The sequence below is a fragment of the Harmonia axyridis genome, chromosome 1 (assembly GCF_914767665.1).
Source record: "Harmonia axyridis chromosome 1, icHarAxyr1.1, whole genome shotgun sequence".
Taxonomy (NCBI): domain Eukaryota; kingdom Metazoa; phylum Arthropoda; class Insecta; order Coleoptera; family Coccinellidae; genus Harmonia; species Harmonia axyridis.
The window spans coordinates 17384524-17410847 of NC_059501.1; the positions used below are offsets into that span (position 1 = coordinate 17384524).

The 26324-nt window shown below is 35.1% G+C and overlaps 1 protein-coding gene and 1 long non-coding RNA gene across 2 annotated transcripts in view; one reads left to right on the plus strand and one right to left on the minus strand.

Annotated features, from left to right (window-relative positions):
* LOC123671649 (agglutinin-like protein 9) overlaps window positions 1-26324 on the minus strand; it is a 73295-nt gene that overhangs the window by 31654 nt on the left and 15317 nt on the right. The window lies entirely within an intron of this gene.
* On the plus strand, window positions 1559-24718 carry LOC123671650. Its single transcript, XR_006746148.1, has 2 exons — window positions 1559-2133; window positions 24481-24718. It is a non-coding gene; the product is annotated as an uncharacterized LOC123671650 (long non-coding RNA).

The window sequence follows — 26324 nt, forward strand, 5'->3', positions numbered from 1 at the left end:
ATAATTAAATTTTTAACGTTGCTATGGGCCATGTTTCTGAGAATCTTGGTTGACTGGTTTCATTTTGACGTCTTGTCAAAAATAAAATTAATGAAAAAATGTCGAACTACGTCGAAACTCAAGCGGCAAAGGCCCGTGAATCTTTGGTTCCAGCCAAATCTCAAGCTGCCTACAGTAAAGAGTACGAATGCTTTCAGGAGTGGAAAAGAAAAAAATTGGTGGACGGTGTGAGCGATAGTATTTTGTTAGCATATTTCCAAGATTTGGTATGTTGCTCTGATTCTTGTTATTCTTGATGTATGATTAATTCATTCGATCCCCAGTCCCAGAAATATTCTCCAAACACGTTATGGCCGAAACTATCGATGTTAAGATCAATGCTACATTTGAAGGAAAAAACTGATGTCAAATTATTCGATGAAGTCGAAGCATTTGTTAAGAACAAAAATAAAGGATACGTTCCTAAAAAATCATCAGTGTTGTCCCGGGAGCAGCTCAAGACATTCTTGAGTGAAGCTCCTAATGACGTTTTTTTGATGTATAAGGTAAAAGTTTCATTTTGATTTCCTCTGTTGATAAGATTTTTACATTCATAATTTTGAAGGTTGTTTTAATAATGGAAATCTTTGGCGCCTGCAGAACACGAGAGTTGGTGAATATGCTATCTTCAGATATCGAAGATCGTGGTTCGGTAATCATAATCAAAGTCTCAAAGACTAAGAATGATATAAACAGAATATTCACTATAATTGATGAAGAAGATCTGGGTGCTGCTCGTTTGGTGAGGGAGTATTCAGCGTTGCGCCCGCAAGGCGTTCTTAGGTTCTTCGTAGCTTATAGGAATAAGAAGTGTACTCTTCAGCCTGTCGGCAAAAATACCTTCGGAAAAATTCCGAGTAAGGTTGCTGAATGGTTGGGTTTAGATAATCCGAAAACCTATACAGGTCATTGTGGAAGACGAACATCCGCGACATTGGTTGCCGATGCGGGAGCCTCAATGACAACACTCAAGAGACATGGTGGTTGGAAAAGTTCGTCTGTTGCAGAAGGCTATCTGGCGGACAGTATGCTGCACAAAAATAAGGTAGCGAAGATGATAGCAGGTGTGGAGGGTGAGCCATCTGCAGCATCACAATCTTTGAAGACCGTTTTGGGAGAATCGTCCGAGACTGCTGCTGCAAGGAATGTTCTCAAGAAAACTGTAGTCTCGTCGTCGAATAATTATGAACAAGATATTTCTTCTTCCTTTGTATCTGGTGGAAATACTTTTAGTGGAAATTTCAACAATTGCAGTTTCCATTTTGTTACTAAATAAAGAAATAGTTTCATATTTCCCTAGGGAAATATGAACTGACGTTTCATATTTCCCTTGGGAAATATGAGTGTGTTATGACACATGGTAACTAAGGCGATATAGCTCAATATTGGTTCGATCAGAAAAAAAATTGTTATTATAATTAATAAACAAAATAAGAAATTCACTTAGCAAATACGAAATCAAAAGGCTAAATATTCCAAATACAGTAGTTATAAATAGCAATATATCATTATGTCCCACACACGTTCCTCTAGTTACCTATGAACCCGAATATTCGTAACAGTTTCTTCAATAATAATTGACGTATGACCCACATATGAGCAATTTAGACGCTCGTCTACTTATTAAGAGAATGGACAACAATTATGTGCTAGGTTGTTTTTGTTTGAGGCTGTGGAAGGTGCTGGACTAGTCATTGGAAGGTCGACCTGGAATTTTGAACAGAAGATCTTTTCATATTTGCTTGAATTTCACACTTGTACCTACTCCTTAAGTAGATTAAAATAGTGTTCACCTGCAAGATTTTCCAAAAACGTGTTAAAAAACGCCAATAAGTATGTAAATAATGTAGACCAAGTTACTTTCACAACCAAAAGCGGATATCAACAGTTCCAATCGAATCAGAAAATAGAATATCTAAGCCACCACACCATAAAAATATTATTATGTCAGTTTATGACATAAATGCAGAATATCAAAAATATAATTCAACAATGTGATCATACAGTTGTGTAGTTCCTTAATTTGTAGTTGATTATGTCATCAACTTTGAAATTAACGATGTCCCATTGTGAATATCTACTTTCTGTACTTGGGTAAGTGAAGCAGAATTAATCACTGACTACTTTCTTTGAATTTACAATCGAAAACTGGCGCTGCACGCCAAATATCCCGATTGTGAGTAGTAAATATACGTTGTGAATATCATCACGAATAGTGTGAGTACAAAACAAATCACGACAGCTGTAATTGTTTACTTATTTTCGACTAATCAATATTCAAAACAAGTCGGTTACTCATCCATACTCGTTTATTTATAAGTTTTTGTATCTTAAAGATTTCCGTAAAATTGGGGTTTGTAGTTTTATTGTTCTTTCATACAAATGCTGGATCCTATGGTCATTTATTGATAGACATAGTAGATAAGGTTGAACACGAATTCTGATGCAAGATTACCATAAAAATATGTATGTGTATACGTGATACTTCGTGGATTCGTGCTTGGATTATAAATTGTTTAAATTTCATTTTGTTTTGTCTGAAAGAGAAAAGGAAATTTGATGCGCAACTATCAGTGGGAAACCTTTTCGGGCATCAACTGAATATATTCACATATTCATCGAGCTTCATTAGAACAACCATGTTAAAAAGTTAAGAATACTGTGAAGGGATTATAATTATTCTTTCACTAGCAAAAAATCGAAAGTAAAGTATTATTTCATTCTATGGTATAGTACCATACATACAAAAAATTCATTATATTCAAATAATATTGGTAGAATGTTGAGGGTGAAATATTTGACATCATAGTACTGATATTCATTTCGAATTGCAGGCTTTAAAGTCCACCTATCGTCCTAAGTTGAATGACTTGAGTCTGAATGTAATCAAATTAACGGAAATATAGTCTGTTTATCTTAGCAATGCCATGCCATCTCAAAAGATTTTGCCAAACTGGATACATTCTAGTCTTACCATAAAAAACATCGTGAATTATTGCCAATAATTGAGCAAGTTTTTGATTGGTACCAAAATCAGACTAGATGTCAAATTGAAAAGATTAAATAAGATTAGTTTCTGTTTTTCTCATTTCAATGCCTTCTCCTTCAGTTTTCAAAATATCTCGCTGTAAAAATATTCACTGTTTAACAAATAAATGGTTTGTAAACCTAATGAGTCTAACACTTCACCTGGCCTAAATGGTAAACACACATTTTTTCTTGAAAATCCGACTTTTTTCGTCTACATAGTCACCAACAAGAGTGAAACTCCAACCTTCTTCCTTTTCAAGACCTTTTCAGTAAAAAGATTCGTCTTCGTTTTCAAAATAGGCTTCAATCACTTCTCCATTAGAGCCAAATTTCTTGCCCTGGAGCACCTTTGAGCCTTTGTTGTGGATGAAAGAGAATCTGAATGAAACTCATCAAGGTATTGTTGAAACAGTGTTTTAATCGGATCCAGTCAAGGAGGTGGCTACGACAAATCTTTGAACACTCGATATTATGGGATGAAATCAATTCCGACAAGCAATTTGATGCTGTAAGACCGCACTCTAGAAAATGGTAAATTGAAAAACATAACACGTAGCAGATTTTATGTTCAGAATATCAAGAAGCAATATAGTATAAAAGTGACAAGAATAAAACCGGAAAATTAAAAAAAAGACACCCTTATTGATATCCTCTTAAATCTTGTCTAATTTCAACTTGTTTAATTAAACATTCTTACACTCTTCTATTATAATTATTTGTATTGGGCTGGGTAAGTTGTAACCCTGGTAAATTTGTGAAATCTAATTGCCTGAGCATCTCTTTAGTATCAGGGTCTACTGCAATGATATCATTTCAAGAGCAGAAATTGGGGGTACAAAGTTGTAACGCCTCTCACGTTCCTCTTTCTGCAACTTTATAGAGATTCCTCTAACTTGAGAATGACGAAGCCTCTTTGTAAGATAAGTTAAAAATCCAGCAATTTTGTTTCTCAGAGGTTTGGTTGGTATAGATGCTACATGAACTTGAATAAAACAAAAATCCTGAGTAATAGCAACAACAAAATACAAGTGAATAATACCAATATTGAGACCGTTGAACAATATATCTATCTTGGACACACTATGAAAATCGGGAATAAAGAAAATCAAGCCTATCTTGGATGGCTTTCGGTAGGCTTAGTAGTATTCTCAAAAACAGTAGAGTCCCTATGGCTCTTAAGAGAAGAGTATATGATACTACCTGTTGCACAGGCTAGAAACTATGACCCTAACAAAAAAGAGTATGGAAAAAATGGGTGTGTGCCAAAGAGCCATGGAGCGTGCTATGATGGGCGTAACTCTGAGAGATAAAAGCTCCAACAAAATCATAGGGAAGAGGACAAAAGTAAAAGATATCACAGAGCAGATAGCAAAGTTGAAGTGGCAGTGGGCTGGACAAGTTGCACGCCAGAATCCGAATAGATGCACATTGAAAATAATTCAATGGATACCACACATGAGAAAAAGAAGCGTTGGAAGACCACTTAAGAGATGGCGAAATGACATAAAGGAGATCGCAGGCAATCAGTGGATGAAGAAAGCGCGGGGTAGGAAAACATGGAAGACTTTAGAAGAGGCCTATATCCAACATTGGATGTCAAATGGCTGAAGAGAGAGATGCTTCTTCCTCGCATATGCGCTTGTTGGTATCAAAATCTAGTGTAAGCCTGGTGTAATACTTTTCAATAATCACTTTGGAAGCTTTTTTCACTGTTTTAGTACGTACACGACCCATGATGGTATCCTTTGTCCCCAAGTATCACAACTCGAAAACGTGATTTCAGTCAAAAAAAAAAGGAAATCATCTTATACTGTTTGAGGATTATGACATTGAACCATAGAGTGAGTCTGTAAAGGATCTGTGTCACAGTGCTCTGATGGCAATTGAGCATGGAACAAATAACATTTCGAATACGACCGTTCCTCTCACGGCAGCACACCAGCTAATACACTCAAGTTCAATTGAATAAACTCGACAATTGCAATTACATTCAGGGAGCGGAGAATAACCTTTAGCTCCAATTTTTTCCTAACGTGAGGCCTCGCCTAACTGTTCCATTCGCAATTACTACCACAGAATGGAACAAAATGTTGTTTCAGAATAGTTATTTATAATACGAGTGTAGAAGGTACATATTGATATTTTTGCACGAGTGGTAGAATGAGCCTTCTGTATTATACGATGTGTCCGTAAAGTATGGAACAAATTCATTTTCAGCTAAACAGACCTTTTTAAGAAATAATCCTGAAACACGTCGATTTTTTATTCTAATTTACCGTATTCTAAAATAATAATCTGATATACAGGGTGAATTACTTTCGACTAATGACGTCACCGTCATTTTTTTCAAATGGAACACCCCCCTTTTGTCCCAATTTTCCGATTACTCTAGCTGAGCTGATTCCAAAAATATATCACATGTTGATTCCAATTGGTACAGGGTGGATAAGAATACAATAGTTTTGTGTTTCCTCATAAAGTAACGCGTAACGTTCTTCATTAGTTAAATTAACAATATTATAAAAAATACTTATTGTCTAGCGGCAATAAAGAAATAATGACATTCCACAAAAAACAAGGCGACTGTGTTTTTTCAAATTGATAAGAAATAATTTCTTTCATATTCTGTCTGCTATAGACCACAAGTACCAAACATGTTTGGAAACAGCTCATCTTTATTAATCTAAAAAGGTAACAAACTACAGGGTGTTACATTCAAACCAATTGCCGCTAGACAATAAGTATTTTTGATAATATTGTTAATTTAACTAATAAAGAATGTTACGCGTTACTTTATGAGCATACACAAAACTATTGTATTTTTGTCCACCCTTGTACCAATTGAAATCAACATGTGATACATTTTTAGAATCAGTTCAGCGAGAGTAATCGAAAAATTGAGACAAAATGGGAGTGTTCCATTTGAAAAAAATGACGATGACGTCATTACTCGAAAATTCACCCTGTATATAAGATTATTATTTTAAAATACAGTAAATTAAAGTCATAAACCGTCGTGTTTCAGGATTATATTTTAAAATGGTCTGTTTAGCTAAAAATGAATTTGTTCCATACTTTACGGACACAGTGTATCAGTGTATGTACTTTACTGTACATTTTCTCTAATGTAGTGAATTTTTATTATTGAAACCTTGTAATGGATATTAAGTAGGTTTCAATTTCAATAGGATCTCAATTTCGTTGGGAATTTTGTTGTTTTACAATTGTTGATAATGATTCAGGACAATAATTTATTGAGTCTCCGCAATGATATCAATACCAGTGTTATAAAGGCGGTTCAGAGACTGAAAAATAATTGTGTAAAGTATGGATAATTCAAAGAAATGAGTGTTTCAAAATGAAAAGTCATAGTTACAAGGAGGAAGCTAAGCCATCGTCAATCAATTAACCTGAGGAATGTTAACCTCACTTTGGATGTCAAGACGATTCTGTGGGTGCGGAATAAGTGAGAGAATGGATTATTCTCTTGGTCTAACCTCGACATTTGCATTTGCGTTCATCTTCTATGTTCCTCCTGACTCATCTTGCGCAAAGAATGGTGAAGTTGATGTTTGCGAAATGTGAACTCTGCCATCGGTTCCCTAATTGCTTTACAATGTGCGGTTTGCTAGCTAACCGAATGTACACATGACGAGCTCTAAAAATATACGCGACAAATTATGTTCAAAGGTTAATTATTCTCGCATCTAACAAATTTATATTTTCCTAATTACGAAAAAAAAAAGTAACACGTTGCTTAACGACTTTTTTGAGCACTTTATTTCGTTACGATGAGAGATAGTTTTCTGTGATGCAGTCCAGCCGTTAACTCATTAAAGTTTCTATATAGAAACCTAGAGTTTTCAGGGTAGGTTCTGATCTCGAATGATGTAGTTAAGCACATTAACGTTATCTTGTTCAGAGCTGATAAAAAGCAACAAGACAAAGTCGATTACGAACGTTGTTTGGAACTGTTTAAGCGGAATAAATAAGATTTTTTGCATCGATCCTGACTCAAAGAGGGCGTCAACTGAGTTACGTCAGGAGTATAGTGATGAGCCCATGTTTCATCCACTGTCATAGATCGATGCAGTAATTGAGAAAAGTACCTTAAATGCAAAAGGAAAAAAATATAAATGCTTCTTGTTACAAATCGATGGAATCCATATTCAAATTGAACAATTGCGCTGTACAGTGCATCCCATTTTGGGTGAGACAGCCAGGTTTCTCGCTTGTTATTTAAGATAGAGCCTTGCGGTTTTCACGTTCCTGTCCTACTTTTTCGTGAAACTCAAGTTGGTCTAATCAGATTCTGTATAACTTTTTCCGTTCAAAAGATACAGGGTGATTTTGGAAATTGATACTTTTCGGACCCCTTCTTTATCTCCGAAATTATAAGAAATAATGCTGAGCTGAAAACTACGTCTGAATCAGAATTCTGCGTAGAATCCAGTGGCGTACTCAATATTTTTTTTCGGGGTATGGTTTTGAAGATTCAACACAAACCTATATTTTTTTTAATGGAACACCCTATATATCATTACTTCGTTGAATTCGTTATTTTTTTCCCTTCAAAATGATATATGATACTATGTAGGTAGGATGTTCAGAAATGTTAAAAAAACACTAAAACATCAAATAAAGATGATTTTTTTGTAAATGGGCCATGAATTTTCTATGTTTCAATAAGAGGATTATTATTTTCGATTTTTAAAAATAGTAGGTCATTGATGACACAAACATCCTTGTTGTTATTATGGCTACTATGCATTTGGGAGCATTGTTTTATCAAGTAGGCATTGGAGGGAAAAAACCAATCTGATCTAGCTGTCATCGCTATAAATTATTGTTATTATTATTGATTCTTCTTTTCTATGGGAAATCCATTGCCCATTAACAAAAAAATCATCATTATTTGATGTTTTAGTGTTTTTTTTAACATTTCTGAACATCCTACCTACATAGTGTCATATATCATTTTGAAGGGAAAAAATAACGAATTCAACGAAGTAGTGATACACATAGTGTTCCATTTAAAAAAACATAAGTTTGTGTTGAATCTTCTGAACGATACCCCGAAAAAAAATAATGAGTACGCCACTGGATTCTACGCAGAATTCTGATTCAGAAGTAGTTTTTACCTCAGCATTATTTCTAATAACTTCGGAGATAAAGAAGGGGTCCGAAAAGTATCAATTTCCAAAATCGCCCTGTATCTTTTGAACGGAAACAGTTATGCACAATCTGATTAGACCAACTTGAGTTTCACGAAAAAGTAGGACAGGAACGTGAAAACCCCAAGGCTCTATTCTAAATAACAAGCGAGAAACCTGGCTGTCTCACCCAAAATGGGATGCACTGTACACTATTTGATCACCCAGCTCATACTCCAGATCTGGCCCCCAGTGATTCCGGATTTTTGAAGACCTGGAAAAATACTACTAGACAAAGAAATTTGGTTCTAATGAAGAAGTAATTACCGAGGTTGAAGCCTATTTCGAAGCAAAGACGAATCTTTCTACTGAAAAGGTATTGAAAAATTAGAGGAGTGCATCAATCTTGAAAGTGACAATGTGGATCAACGAAATTGAAATTTTAAGAAAAAATTGTTTTCATTAGTTAGACCCAAGAATTATTGAGTAATTATCATATCTTGAGAAGTATGTTTTAAACTGATGAATAAATCGTCGAAATAAAGGTAATCTTTGACCGAGATATCTTCGAAGATGCGGGCGAAACTTATGAATATTATATGAAATGTGTAAAAAGCTGCTGAAGAGTATCCTGGACTATTTTTGTATTGAATTTGATTCATGGCTGGGAAGCCTTCATGAATTCAAAGATGTTTGCAGACATCCAGTAGTCTACGAATCAACAAAATGTGACAAATTATCATAAAAAATTCTCTAGCACTTCACTGAAAGTGCGCGGTCCTAGTATGCAGAACTAATGGCTGAAAAACGATCTAATTCGCCCTGTAATTCCAAAGCTATCATCATTTCCAGAAGAAAGTGAAAACGAACGAACGATTAAAGCATCATCACATTCAACTCGATCTCTTGATGCGAAGATGAAAACATAAAATCGTGATCAACCATAATTATAATTTCGCTGAAGATAATTTCGTCGCTAATTCGATAAAAACGTATGTAATTGATACTACTCCCACATTTTTAACGTCAAATAGAAGGGGAGTTCATGAACCTTTCCATGAAGATTTTGAACTGAACACCAGACTGAATCGCTTAAAACATGCATGTTATGCATACAATTTTTTTCATGTTTTGGAGGCAGGAAATCTTATAATTCATTACTACAGGAGTAGGAACACATGATTTTAAAAGGTAATAATAATGATAAGGAAGAAAATCTTCTTTATCAACGAACCATCTGATCAGATGATTCGCTATTTTTGAGCCGTTTTTTCGCAAGGCTGATCGTTGGATCTTTCAGTATGAAAGTATCAGCAAAAATAAGAGTTTAAGGACCTGTATAAGATCGATCATGACATATGCAATAGCTGATAACAGTAAAACTAAGTCACTCCTAGGAACTGCCAAAATGAGAATGATTATGGAAGAATATCAGGAATCAAGAGAGATCGTTTACGATACTCAAAAATATAGGAAAATCATGGGTAGGTACGCGGAATGTAAGATTAGGACAAATGCAGAGAAGAGCTTGAAACGAGCACAAGAGAAGAATGTCCTTTAATAGAGAATAGGAGAATCGCTAGGGGTGACAGACCACCTAAATGATGGAGCAATTCCTAGATATCAACATCGAATAGAAATGATTACGTTTTTATATATGTACTTGTTTCGAAATATAAGTACACCCAAAAAAAAAAGAATGTGATTCAGAAAGATGGAATGAGAAATACCACAACCATTTCAATGGTAATTTTAATAATAATATATTACCATATGAGAAAATTTCACAGAAGAGCACTCACTTGGCCTTAAAAGCTTTTGAGCGCTCCTATTATGCCATTGGCGACTAAAGAACTGTATATCCAAATATAAATATTTCAGATGCGATTTACCTAGACATCATCTAGATGAAGTTTCTACAAGATCCTCAGTGGCGACGCCAGCTTTCAAAAACAAGCCAAGAGGAGGCCTGATTTTTTTGGGGGGCCAAAGTAAAGCGAAATTAAAGTTCTGCTAATCTTTTAGCCTTATTATGTTAAATTTTAGGGGGGCCAGCAGAATTTTAGGGAGGACCCGGGCCCCCCCTGCCCTGCCTCCCCCCCTAACGTCGCCACTGAGGATCCTATAAGTTTTCTTCTTGTTTCATTAGAACCAATTTTCAAAGGATACGTATCAACATTTCGGACCATATAATAAATTCTGGATGGAAATATGGGTTAAGCGATGCTACATTTTTTGTTTCTTGAAAAATGAATGAATAAAAACGAGTGTCGTGTATTGGTAAATCACTGTTTTTTCATGGAAAAAATTCAAGCAAATTGGCTTGCTAAACATTCACACGGTAGTATCTGTTTTCAATGTTTTTTTTAATTTCTGCTTGAGTTTTCTATTGTTCTGGTCACGCTATCAATACAAAATTTGGAACGAGAATGGGAATTATGTTTCTTTATAGGCAAGCAAAATTTCAACCTGATCGGATTTGTTGTCACGGAAATATGAGGTATTTCTTTTCTAATATTTTTCATTAATTAATTATGGTCTTGATGATTAGACCAGCTTGAAATTGCGCACAAATCTTAAAATTTTTATTCAATTGGATGATATACGTGCAAAATCACGAACATTTTTGGTATTTCTTTTCCAATATTCTCCTTCAACTTTCTATGGTTCTAATGATTTGATTAGCACGAAGCTTGGAATTTTTATCTTATATCCACACAATCTGATCTGAAATTTTCGGATTTCTTAGTCTTTCCGTTAGAGAGATATCGTGTTTACGGACGGACAAAATCGATTGCCATTCGTGAACATCGTGACGAAATGGTTTAGCTCTGTGTTCGGGGCACGAGCGCTCAACAATAATGATTGGCATCTTCAATTGTTTTCGATAGAGGTTTAATATTCCAATATTCATCAGATTAACGTGGAAATGAACAAGTACGTTTCCATCACGCAGATAGGTCAAATAAAAGATTTCATTGAAAGTAACGAGTCGAGTGGTAATGAGGTTAAGACACATATACGGTTATAATAAATCGCAATAATAAAATTCTCAAAGCATGAAGGCGAATTTGTGGCATATGAAACCTCGCGCACCGTTCTGTTTCTAACCTTGGTATCTCCTCTATAAGGCGAATGTGAATAAATTTATATTCGTTATTATTAATACCGAAAGCGGTTGTTAGGTATCTATATGAACACGGATATGCGGGAGTTTTACCAGAATCTCATTAAACAAATTGGCGTGTTCGAGAAACCGTCGGTAATTCTATAAAACATGCAGTTTTGGGTAATTAATGATTAATTTAGAACTATTACGTCGAAAGAATACTGGATCAAGCCGTACGGTATTTGCTTATTATGAATAATTTCAACATATTTTATGAAAACTCAATTTTTCGATGACAACATCTCAAAATTGGTATTATCCAATGGGGTTTAGTTGGCAGATTTCAATCAAATCTTCAAAATTGGATATAATTCAAATAATTTCATTTTTCGAAAAATTTTTCTCTACTCAGCAAAAGCCCTTGATTATGACCCTTAAGATGGATTTGATCAGTTCTATCCCGAACTAATGCATCACAAACCGTGAAATTTGATATGACTCTACGTTACTTATAGAAGCTCTAAGTAATACTGTAAACATACTAGAAAATTTTCAATCAGGTGCCAAACAAAGCATTAAAAGAGTATAGTTCACAGCTTTTTCATATCCCAATATTCCCAAATTCTGGGGAAAAATTTCGAAAACCAAATAATTTGTGCTGACTGTTTTACTCTATCCATTTTGAGCGAGGAAGTTCTCATAGCGACGCTCGATTCTTCTTCTTCTTCTCTTCTTCTTCTTTTATTTAGGTCGTAATCTGTTCTTCTTCACGGTGTCCCTGTTGGATTGGAGACTCAGCTTTCACAGGGAGAAATCATGCAAGTCAACAAGTTGGTTTTTCAGCGAAAAAATTTGGACGTTTCTAAAACTCAAAATAGCAAAGGGAAAAAATACTTGTCAAATAGTCAATTATAAATCACATCACAAATTTGGAAAATGAGCCACCAAGAAGGGGATAGATTCAGAAATATTCCTCGAAAGAAATTCAGTATTAAATTGCCACACAAATGCCCTTAGTAACACGAAAATGAGAACGTCTGATGTGTGAAATCGATTTTCAGAATTTCTACTGAACTGAAACAACAAGATTTTTGAGAAGAGTCAACTGATGAAATGAAGATAAGCAAGTTGGGTTGCATTTTTCCATATATGCTCTTTTTAACTGGCAGCTAATTGCTCCATTTATCACACAGAACTTCATTAGTGGAGTCGAATATGTTTTTTCCAAAACTTCCCAAGGTGGTTCGAAAAATATAGCGATTAGGAAGTGGTTAGTAAAAAATAAGGAATCCAAAGATTTATGTGCAGTTCCATTATACCTCAAACTCATAGAAAAAATCGACAAATGCAAATGTAACAAAAGACATTATTTTTTTGAATACATCATCCGAAATGAGAAAGAGGACTTTGATACATAAATATCCTCCAGGGATAGAAAACATTGGTCAAAATATTGAAATACCTAACCACGAATGAAATAACGTACCATTTCTATAGATCAGCTGTCAGCAGCCATTTCAGCATAAGCCAAAAAAAAAGAGTTGATAATCAAGAGTTAATTCAAATTACGGAGTATTCGAGTGCAAATATATAATTAGATACAGAACATCATTTGAAAATTATTCAAAATCTTAGAGAAGAGAGGACTATCATATGCATATCTCCTGCCAATCAAAATTCTCAGTAAATAGAATCAAAATGAGAATTTCATCAGATTGGATTTCGTTTGCAGTAATGGAGAGAAATAATCTCTAAATAATTAACCGCAACAATTGTAATTTTCCTTTTTATCAATTGAAAAAAAAAACGTACCAATACTTGGTTTTCCCATAAATTGCTGTTTTCTTGGATTTCTCAAACATTATCATATAACTTTTCGACCAATTTTTTCGTGAAATTGTCGTGTTGAATAACACTCGAAGGTGAAATAACATTTGAGTAGGTAATGGTATTACATATGGAAAAACACACTCAGATTTTCTTCAATATTGCGTGAAACATTTTTCAACAATTCAATTTCCTGAATTTCATATGTTAAAAACTCAAATTCGGAGATTAGTTTACCAATGGGTAAACTAATTAAACTGTTAAGAGAATCTGACTTGGTCAGTTCTGTATTTAGATTCACTGTAAAACATGATTTCAGAGGTTTTACTAGAAATAAAATAGTTACCAATAAAATTCTTTGTTACGTTGCAATATTCTCAAATATGATATTTTAATCATGGATCAGAGTTTCATTATTTCCTAATTGAAACGTAAAAGCATTCTTGTTTTAGTAACCAACAAAAGTTAGATTCGATCTTAAAACACTCCATTACAGAAATTTTTTCCGTCAAAACAACAATTTTTAAATATTATTATGAACTAAAATAATACCAAACAGTGCATAAACACCGATCGAATGCTCGAATTTATGTAAGTCATGGCTGAGCCTTTTCAAGGTCAATTCATGAGTCAGATTTCTCAACAGAAGAAGTAGAAGTTAAGCAACTATATGAATAACTTTTAATAATATTTCCATGATTCACCTAATTGGAACGATGTAACGTCTAGGTTTTCGGATTGTGTTGAAAGTGACTTGTCAAAAATAAGTTGCTTTTTTTTTCGTATTTTTGAGTTCTTTCATTCACTTTCTTCGAAAGTTACGAACAAAATTTTGACGAAACAAGTTGTCGACCTGATTGTTTCTTCAGCCATTGTATTCTTGCAATGACTACGTATAGCTTATTCTTTATGCAGATCATGCAAAGCTTCTCGTTGAGCGCATCTTAATGTGCACATGCAAAAGTTTGCTAATTCCTGGATTTGTCAAGTTTATTGCCGATTCAGAGGGTTCTTGACCTTAGCTATTCTCGGACATTGATTTTTATTCGTGATATTTTCCATTGAATTAATCAGAACACGTAATGTTCCCTGTTTGATTTTCTTATCGTTTCTTTGTGGGTGTTGACCCTAAGGTGAAACTTAACCTCATGCAAATGGAGGTTCTTGATGAGGTTAGCCCTCGGGTTAGCCTATTCAAATTTTGAACTGGTCGATATAGTGTGCTGTGATATAAATGGGTTCTGTTTTTTCAGACAAGAAAAAATTGAAGGGTCGTTATACAGGGTGTTTTATAAGCTATATGACAAATTTTGATAGATGATAGTTGTGCTTATTTTAAACATTTTCCGATTCGTTTTCGTTGAGAACTTACAAAAGCTTGAAATAATTTAAATCTAAATTAAATGTAGACCGACTAAAGAAAATACCAGTTGAAAGAAAAACTAGAATTTTTTTGATGGATACGTCAAGAATCAACTTGCACAAATTAATAGATTTATTTGGCTTATGATTTGATATAACAAGACTCGATTCACTAAGGATCAACAACAACCATAATGAACATTTATGGCACTCCAAAATTCATAAGCCATCACACCAAGACAGATCCAGCAACGTTTTAGTGTCAATGCTCGGGATAGGATTTTCAACAATGATTTGATGCCAATGGATATTATATATGATCGCTTAAATCCAGATTTGTATGGGAAATATTTGGAGCACAACGTTTTTGACTTCATTGATGATCTAGAGCTTAACATTGTTGGAAATATTATGCAAACAGCACGATCATGCACCACCACACAGAGGGAGACATGTAGCTGCATGGTTAAATGAAATTTTCTCTATTAAATGATATTGAATAGAAAGAAATCATTCTGTTCATCGTACAGAGTTGTTGTTGGAAGATATAGGGGCTATTTGTATCGAATTTCGTACAAAAATGAATGATTCTTCTGTTTGGAGAACACGATCTATGAATTTGGAAGACTGAAATCAAGAGATCAAGCATTGAAAATTTGTTGAACGCAGAAGATCTGGTTTTTAATCTTAGATGCTCAAAGAAGTTTTATTTGTAAATGTAAAGTTTGCTGTGTTTATTTCTAGAATACAATTGGGTTTGAGGAATTCAGAGATCGAAATGATAAATTTTCCACTTGTGCATAACTATTCCTTCAACTGTAACAAACGTCCTCCTCAACGGCTCCTAACTTAATGAAGATCAGATGTGCACAACGAGGATGCCGTTAAATCCTAGTGGTGTAATTTGACGTGGCAACCTTCAGGAACCGGTGTCGTAATGGTGGTCGCAAAACCGTGAACTAATCATCTTCTAACGGTTCCGAGCAACGTCTAGGAGTCTGATGCATTTCTTATAGGTATTGGTCATGGTGGTGTCTTTTCATAGATGTCACAGTTATTGTCGTTTGATAAATTACCTTCTCTATCAGCTATTGCTATAATTGAAGAAGTTACTCATGATTAACTGTATGTCATCTTGATACCAAGTGATGTATTAAAGGAGGAAGAACTGGTCTTTGAATCAATTGGTAGGAAGCGTCGATGTTGATTTCCCATGACGTGTTGCAAGAGGTACCAGCTTTTAGCTTCTGGGAAGGTCAAGCAGGGTCCAAGGCGAGTCGAAATGAGGAAACAACTCAGCAGGATGAATTTCTACTTAAACTTCTATGTGTAAGAGGTGAAAAGGTTTTTTAACAGGACCTGAATGCTATAATAATGAAGAATCTGGTTTCTCCAATATCATCAAGAGATTGAAACAAGTAGTGTTTTATGGGTTGCTAGTTAGCAAAAATTACTCCGAAATTTTATTTTGATTGTGTTGATTCCTGATTCATGCATGGGCTGTTTATATTCTCAGTAATAATTTTGGATTAGATCTTTTTGTCATCGTGACGAAATGGTGGAGTGATGTATTCGGAGAACGACCGATCAAAAATAGAGTTGGATACAAGAATATAGGTGCCTTTAAATCACTTGCAACGCGTTGTTCGTAGTTTAAAGTTTCATTCATAGACTTGAATCATTACTGTATATACAGGGTGTTCCGATTTGTTTCCGACAAACTGAAATGGGTGATAGATCACATCATTTTAAGCAAAAAAGTTCCTATGAACATGGGTCCGGAAATGCTTCTTTTCCGAGATACAGGGTGTTAAAGTTGAAAAAATATTTCGCGTTTTCTTTAATATGTTTTGACTGCTTCGAAATCCTTTTATGAAATTATTCCTATTCAAATATTAAATTTAAATTCATTTTGAAAATTTCTAAGGCGAAATGCATGCGGATTTTCTATTGCCCACTAATAAGTAGTAGTGGTATGCTATGTAATTGTTGTTTTTAAGTGTTCTGAATATTCTCTTTCCTGGAATATTGCGTTGTTGGGATGCTTTACGAATACTGAGTTTTTATTTTCTTCGAAGGTCTGTAAAATCCTATTTCTCTGTAGATGATTTCTTCTTTGTATGCTTCGTTCGGGCCTTTGGTAACCAATTCCATTTTCCTGTATTTGTTGATAAGCTATTAACTTAGTTAACTATAATTATAATTAATGACATCTGAACCTAACACACTTTAAATCTGTCATTGTGTATAGCCATTTCAAATCTATTGCCGCAACAATTGTTGAATGTAAAACAATCAATCATTCGAAGATGTCATTTGTGCATTCAACAGAACGGTGGACATTTCGAACACCTTCTTTAAAAATTATTATGTTATTTCGTTTTGTTCTAAATTGTTACTTGTAAAAAATATTTAATTTAAAATTATTAAAAATTTGTTTCTACATGTTTTAGAGATTAAAAAAATATGGATTTGACTTTAAATGCGTTTTTCTCTGAAACGGTTGCCCCTAGCAACTTAAATGAGTTTTACCTTTTTCAACTAGAAAAGTCAGGGGAATCGATTTTTTCAGTCCAGAATGACGTACAGGGTAGCACAGAAAAGTTGCTACGGTTTAAAGGGGACGAAATGATTGCCAGTGGCGCCCTCTAGAAAATACAACCAAATCGACCACAAATTTGAATTTCTCACCTCAAAAAACCCTATGTACCAACTTTCATGCAATTATTTGGAATCAGTCGAAAGATATTTAAGAAAACGCGAATTATTTATTTTTTCTACTTCAACTCCCTGTATCTCGGACACGAAGCATTTCCGGACCCATGATCATAGAAACTTTTTTGCTTAAAATGATGTGATCTATCACCCGTTTCAGTTTGTCGGAAACAAATCAGAACACCCTGTAGGTACTATAACAAATTGAAATCTCATAGAGATCAACTTGCCAGATATAATGAATGATAGAAACGAAGTGGATTAATAATGCAAACGTAGGTCATTCACCCCAACAAAATTTACCATGCCAATATTACCATCAATCTAGTAGACGATCTATGAAACGCCAGAGTCGAGTTTCCCCAGCAATTTAGGGCCGGTTCTAATATTAAATCGAGAAGGCTACGTTATCCCGATGGTGTGTTATTATTTCCACCGGTATTGCATAAGCGAAAGGATAAGAAGCCGGTAATTTTGGTGGAATGTAACAACCGGAAGAGAGCCGACTGGTTTTGTGTAAAAAAGGAGAGAGAGAAAGAAGTAGGTTGTGAGTGCTCGTGTACTCGTTCGCGTTGAGTCATTGGAATATGATGAAGCCTACACAGAACCTCGGGAACGTTCTAGTTGCTGTTGAACCTTAATTTCTTCTGGTGAGACGGTTGCAGCTCTAAGAAATTTGGCGGATAATTTCTCAAATTTCGATTTTATTAAGTCTAGAGAGAACAGATCTGGAGATATGGCTGCTCCTTCCATACGACCCCTTGGATCAATCCACTAAGTTCTTATCTGATATTTGTCTGTTACCAAAGGCATAATGAGGCGGAGATGAAAAAACAGACTTTGTACCGAATAGCAATTGTCATCTTCAACAATGTCAATGAGTGGAAGATGAATGATTTTTTCGAGTATTTGAAGCGCTGCCAAATTTTTCTTCAAGAAGATGCGGTCACGAAAAATGCCCGCCCAGACATTTTATTTTGGTGGTAATTTGTGTGTGAGATTCACAAAAAATATGAAGATTTTCATCTGAGCAGTAAGAGAATTATGTCAGTTTTCGGAACCGTACCGTTCCGAAAAAAAAGAAAATCATCAGAGAAGCAAATGTTGAATAGAATTTGGCCATCATCTTTTTTCTTCAGTTGAAACTTCACAAAATTGCAAACGGTGGTCATTCATGTCAAAATTTGATTTTATATGGCAAAAAGTTTGAATTCTTGGAGGATCCAATGAATGGTATTAGCTCATTAGATGAAAGCTAAGTTTCTTGTTCTTGATGTTGGATCTGCTCTGACTGATCTGATCTGATTTATTTATAACTGGAAACTCGCGTTGGGTTATTTTTCATTTGTCACTGTACAGGGCCGCCGCCAGACATTTTCAGCGCCCCGGCAAAATAAAATTTCGCCGCCCTGATTTGCCTAATTCATATGAATTTTCTTCAAAGGAGCCTCTGTTATTTCTCTCAGGCTTCTTATCAATTTTTGAAATCGTATTTTTAAACTTTAACCTCGGCAAATTTATCAAACGACGTGATGTCGATTTCATTAAAAAACGCCCTACATTGTTCAAAAGTACGACGAAAAGTATATAGTAAAAGGACAACGTAGTTATTAAAGGTGCAAAGTCTTGTTTTATCAACTTACTTTGCACCCCTACATTTTGGCGCCCCAGCAAAATGTCCGGTATGCCGCTTCTGGCGGCGGCCCTGCCACTTTATCACTTTTTCCTTTGCGTATAAACAATATCAAAATTTATTTTCTATTTACATGCTCATCAGAATGTCCCTCATTGCACAAGTCTGGTTAGCATCTCGGTTAGCATTGACATAATTTTGAAAAAAGTTCAGAATTTCGAATATTCGAGTGCAAGAAAAAGAAATCTAGGCAAAAATTACCATATTATAGAAGTTTACTTGGTTCAATTCGAGCAGTTGTTGAATTCGATTGGACACTTATTTCGTTTTCCTCCTCGAATTTGACCCTGCTGTCTTGTCGTTTTGATATTGGTAACCATTTTATGCTTCAATTAAATTGATGAGAATTCATTCTCGAACGGAATATCATGTACCTAAATGAATAATCAAGTTTTCAAAAAATTTTCAAATTTCATATTCAAAAGAAAAGACCTTTTCAACAATATGTCGCATGACCCATCTTTCCTATTCAAATTTGAGTAGGGTTGATGTTGCACCGCAGAGGGATGAAATGATGGTTTTTATGTAGAAAAAGTATCCGTCTAGGAAACAAAATTGACGAGTACGAGCGATTTTCCTTTTCAATGTGACCCCATGCATAATTCTTCATAAAGCGTCTCCTACGGAAAGAAATGAAAGTTTTTCGCTATCGTCTCCATGGAAGTAAGGCCATTTTATTGAATGGCGCCATCTACACCGAAAAAACGGAAATTACCGGCAATGATGAGTTTGAGTGGCTTAAATTCAATTACTGGCCACACCAGTAATTTTAGACATTTAATCGAGATATAATATGTAATATTGGTACTCAAGTGAGATGTTGTGAAACTTCAAATGTCACTTGACATAATAATCCCATCTAAAATTTTCGGAGTTCTCGTTTCCTAATCCTATGTATATCATAATAATAATAATAATAATAATAATAACATATTCATTTCCATAATCAAAACATACATTGAAAAGAAAATACGTCATTATAACTAAAGAAACTATGCAAAAATAAAACGTTCAGATTTGAAAAACAGAAATTAAGTACTCCTCGACATTGTATGGTTCCAGATTTATCAGTAGTTTTTTTATTTGAGTTTTGAAAAGGTTTCCTTTTAGTATTTGATAACTCCTCGGGAGCTTATCACACAGCTTCAAACACATATATTCTACATTTCTCTGCGTCAGTGAAAGTGAATATCTGGGAAAGTGAAACGGGTGGATGCGCCTTGTTCTATTGCAATTCTCATATTCCCGAAACAGATCATGGTTGTTCTTAAAAAATAATAAGCATTTTAGAATATAAGTTCCGGCAGTAGTAAGTATTCCCTGACTTTTAAAATGTCCGCGACATGATGTTCTCGCAGTGAAACCAAGCATGGTTCTGAGTGCTCTTTTTTGGACCACAAAAATCCTCCCAACATCCGAACCGTTACCCCAAGCTATGATTCCATAGGACATGATCGAATGAAAATTAGAGAAGTACACTGTCCTCATAACCTCAGAGTCGGACTGCAATGCCAGAACACGGAGAGTGTAGAGAACAGAGTTTAATTTACTACGCAATGAGTTGATATGTTCCGACCAATTCAGCTGATGATCAATTAGAACACCCAGGAAGCTAGTACTGGCGGAAACCTTCACAGCTTGTCCAGAGAGAACAATATTTTCTGGTTTATTAATTCTTGAATGCGAAGTACTGAAAACAACACATTCCGTTTTGCTTGAATTAATGGTTATTTTATTTGAGTAACACCAATTTGCGATGGCATAAAAGCCTCTTTCAGCCATCATGACAACCTCCGAAATACTAGAAGCCGCCACCAGTAGATTGGTATCGTCCACAAACATGACGACCTCCGGATACAACCGCACATCCGAATCTGCAGACAAATTATCACGCAATTCTATTTCCCTACTATCTGGTGTGCTCCTAACAGGTAGCACACTCATATCTGACCGAAGTTCATCCTTCAACAAAATGTTGTCTGGTAGGTCGTTGATATAAATTAAGAATAAGAAAGGACCGAAAATCCCTCCCTGAGGTACACCTACCTTCACTTCTGCATCTAACGATAGGTATTGAACACCGTTGATTTCCAAGGAAACCCTCTGTCGACGATCCCTATAGCTCCTCATGAAATCCAACTGTTTATCTCTAATTCCATAAAAGTTAAGTTTTTTCACAAGATCGTCATGATTGACACAATCGAAAGCTTTTGAGAAATCTATGAAAAGACCGGTTGGAACTTCTCCATCTTCCAATGCACGAAGAACAGAGCGAATCAGCTGATACACGGCAGTCTCTATGCTCTTAGATTTCAAATAACCGTGCTGACACTTCGAGAAAATTCGATGTTTATTGAAGAAATTTAGGAGCCTATTAACAATTATTTTTTCAAAAACCTTAGAGAAAGATGTCAATAAACTTATTGGTCGATTATTACCAAGATCTTCGTAACTCCCTTTTTTGAAAAGGGGTTTCACTACAGCTATTTTCAGTGACTTAGGAAATATGCCCTCTTTGAAGGACATATAAATAATATAGGCCAATGGTTCAGCAATAAACCTAACAGAACTCTTGATAACAGACATTGGAATACCATCATATCCAAAAGAATTTTTATTTTTCATTTTATTTACTACGCTGATAACTTCGTCTATCCAAACAAACATGTCACTCTACCGATGAACGGCCATAATTGCGAAATGGACCCATGGCGATCAGCCGGGTTTCGCAAAAGGCATCACGTCCGCGTTGTTAACCTTTTAGAAATCGTACGTACGTCGTATCGGCGTAGTACCACAGGCGATGACCCACTAAAATAGTTCTTCTGGTACGCGGGAGAAGCCGTAAGACCACTCGAGACCGCGTTTACGTCTCGGATCGGGTTCCGTACCTTACCAAATGCGATCGCGTCCATCGGCGTGTGAAAAGTCACTTCCGCTTGTCCTGTAGATGTCACTTGGGTGGCGAGATGAGGCAGACGTTCTGTGAAAAGTTTGAGTTCACTTTTGAATTTTCTAGAGTTTAGCTCACATTCTGGTAGATTGCTAAAGAGTTTGGAACCCAATTAATGATTGCCCCCTTGACCGACAAACTTCTGCATGACTGGTATTATCAGGGCCGTCGCCACGAGCGGCATACCTGACATTTTGCCGGGGCGCCAAATTATAGGGGCGCAAAGACAGTTAATAAAACAAGACTTTCTGCACCATTAAGATCTACGTCGTCATTATACTATAGACTTATAAATAGAACGTCGTACTTTTAATCAATGCAGGACATTTTTTTGAAGAAATCGACATAACGTCGTTTGATAAATTTGACAAGGTGATTTTAAGTTGAAATTTACGATTCGCGTGAAATTGAAAAGATGCCTGAGAGGAATAACAGAGGCTCCTTCAAAGAAAATTCATATATCTGGTAAAGCAGGGCGGCGAAATTTTGTTTTGCCGGGGCGCTAAAATGTCTGGCGGCGGCCCTGGGCATTATAATACTCTCTTTGTGGCGGATTTCATAGTTGTGACTGTAGGTGATTAATAATTTTTGTATTTGTACTTAACTGTCGCAATATTTATGGAGAAAAGTTGCCTTGGGTTGAATATTTCAGTTTCCGAGTAGAGCAAGTTGCTAGAATAGTGGTATCTTCTCTGCAGAATACATCTTGAGAAGGGTGTTTGAGTTGCTTCAAGCAAACGCAGATGCGTTTAGGAGGCTCCTCCTCACCCAATTATGACATAATTTAAATGAGACTCTTCCAAACTTTCGAACAAAATTATTTTTTGTTTATTGTTCAGTATATTTTTTGAACTTGTACAGAATGCATCGTAGTTTTTTCATAAGATATAATACTTGTCGGTCCCATCTTAAATGGTTATTCAGAATTATGCCAAGGTATATATCTTTTTTGGTAGGCTCAATGACGGCCATACCAGATACTGCTATGTCATATTCTGTCAGGAATATATCATAACTACCGATTGGTAGATGGTATGTTTTTTCGAAATTTATTGATAGCAATCAATAGTCAAACCACTTCCTTTCAAATAGGTACATAACGATTTAATGGTCATTGCTGCTTGTTGAGTTAATTTACCAGTGATGAAGCTCGTTTTTACCTTTTAACTTCGTTAAGAAAAGACTCTTATTTTTGGTACCCATAAAATCCACATATGATTCACGAAAAAGCGATACGTCAAAAATGTCTTTGGTGTGCATTTTTATCTGAAAACAAGTTTTTATTATTACTAAGTTTTACTACCAATTAATTGGTAGTAAAACTTAGTAATAATAAAAACTTGTTTTAATCATGAATATTTTCTGCTATCCTATATTGAAATCATCCACGTTTTGTGGAAAGTGATCTGTAGGTGGTTGTGATGGTAGCAAACTCTCATGCCCACGTCACAACCAAAAATTAAATTTCTCTATTTCAGTATCGTAATGAGTTCATTACAGTTCTAAAAACAGTGCGGTGATGAACTCATTACAGCATCGTTTTCAGAAATATTTTTCGTTTTCTGGTTGTCTATACTAACTTCCAATCCTATCAAATTTCAACAAACGTCAAAAATTGTCAATATAATATAATTTGGATATAATGAAATGATGTGCAATATTATTCGCAAATTCTTCTAATTCTGGTGGTGTTAAATCGATTTCTTCAGACATAATTCACGAACTTAATGCGTAATTGTGAATTATTTCAAAATTTGAAACGTACGATTCATATTAAAATTCCGTAATCTGTCAATTTTCGTAACAGTCACACCAACTGCCAAGAGACAATACAAAAGTCACTAGGATATATAATCTGAATTTTTCATTGAATTCCGACACTATTTCACAAAACTTGACTAAAAAAGAGTAAATATCGTCTAATACTCGTTGCAGAAGGCAATTCCAACACTCGCTCCTTCGTCGCTCGTTTTCGAATTTCGCATTCGTGTTGGAATAGGAGCCCATTCTGCAACTTGTGTTGGAATATACTATTCCTTATTCAAAAAACAATATTTTCAGAATTTAGATAATCTAGACCAAATGATTAAGAACACGCCCACGTATACCACTCTTTCGTCGAAGAGATGTTCGAAAGGGAATTGCTCAGATGACCGCATCATACTATCTTTATTCAACTAATGGGATGCTATCTCTAAGCCTTGAATTACTTATGCGAGGTGTATCTTGCCAATACTGTATAGATATACTCCGTCCCACAAATAGCACTATTCACTCCCTAAAGCGTCTCAAGCTACATCGCGCAAAAATCTGATAGGTCGAGCTTTTCTAAATGGCACATCAGCTACACATAGTCTCATCTAGCTCAGAACTTTAAGTATATAATTATGATGATAACCGTTTTCCTTTGAAACTGATCAGATATTATCTTTTGCATGATTGGAATTGTATCACAAGAAAAAAACAATAATATTCAATTCTTACAAAGCCGTTAGCTTACATATATACAGCCTTTTATTCTCCAGTGACTCCTGATGCACTGCGTTTTTACCTATGATTCATATCATTTCTTTACCATTCTCAATGTAATCTTTTGCAGATATGCCGAAATGTGTAGTTTCGAGATAAACCCAGACCTGATAAAGTCGCCGAGGAAGCCACGCAAAAGATCCAACAGGATACTACGTCCAAAATATCCCAGAAAGCCCATACGCACATGGTCCAACATAATGAAGACCTTCAGGAGATCTACGAGCAATTGAGCCGCCATGTTTGTTGACTTAACATAGTTTACATTGTATCGAAACTATAGAAATAGATCGAACAAACTCCTTTCACTCAGTTTCATTTCATTGTACACCTAGGCGAGGCGAAAAAATGGATTATTATATTTCTTGTTGGCTTTTCCTTCGAAACCATGACAACACCTTCAGTTGCGGTTTGAATGCGCAATGATACTCGAGCTTCCTGATAACTTGAAGATATACACTTGGTGGTGTTGGTTACCTTGTTGCTCAACAGAAACATGCTGAAAATATTCGGTTTGTTTCGTCACTCTGAATGGAGAAATAGATCGGTGCAAAAGATTTTCTTCTGACTGGTTTATGCATACAAATTGTTGTTTGGTTACCGCATTTTTATTCATAACTTGGTCTTGTTATTTCCTAATGCATGGTAGAATTTATACATTGGATTTGAATGCCTTTAATCCATGAGTTAAATGAAATTGCTCAAGTTGATTTTGATTACTGAAGAACAGAGTGTGTACTTATATAATGCGAAAAACTGAAGGGGTTCATCAAGTGTGTTCAACGCACATGATACCTCCACTTTTTTTAAAAAGGTGCGAGACAAAATTTCGTAATATACAGCTAAATCTGGATCGAGATTATTTTAACTGGATAAACAAGAGTGTCGTATATTGGATGAAACACTTTTTTTTTGTCCAAGCAAAGTAATAGCTTTATAAGTGTTATCTGACTGTGCTCTATCTGTTTAACAACTGTTAAAGAATGCTCAACGGAAAAAAATGTGACTCAAATGAAGCCGATGTTGAAGTCTGCTTCGAAAGCAAAAACGAAGAGTTAGAGAAGCGTTGAAATAGGTACTCTGGAAGATCACTATGTTGATTAAATTGTGTTTACATTTCAAAATATCATCTCAAAAAAATGAATACCTACACAAACATTTTTATTTATTTTCGTACAAGTTTTCGTGGAATTAGCTTGATATGATCGTAAGATATGAATATTCACATTTGTTTTTTTCGCATATAAATTCTAGCATTCGTTGTGTATTCCAAAAAAACTGTTATCGACCGCAGAGCTGTAATTCTAATCCGGAAAATTGGAAAAAGTCACACGGAGCCGAATCTGCAGTTTTTGAAGAACTAACTTCACAATAATTTCCTTGTTATAATGACTAATACTCTAATATCGTGATGGAAAACCATGAAAATTTGGACATAACTATTTTTCCTAGGAATTGTATAAGTAAGTCGAAGAAAATGATAAAAGGATTTCGTTGAATTAATTTGGTGAAAAACCGAGTGTAAAACATCGTCGTAACTTTGACAGGGTAGTAGAAGAAAACCTTAGATTCGGACTTGACTATGATTAGCTTTGTGAAACCTGGTGGTTATCATTTTTCAAAATTTTCAGTACATCAATAGAGTTTATTTATGTAATATTCTGAATAAATTCTCTTATCATTATTATTATCAGTATAAAAATATCAGTTTTCCACGGATTTTCTAGTTTCAAAAATTACTGAGCTGAATAATAACGGTGCTGTTCCCAGTGTTCCCAACATAACAATGTAATACTCTATCAGTTATATAGATATACTTAATGTCATCCGTCAAAAAAGACATTCCATATCACCAAGTAATTTGATACTCTACTTTTATATGCTAAGGATATATAAGCTTATCAGTTTTCATAA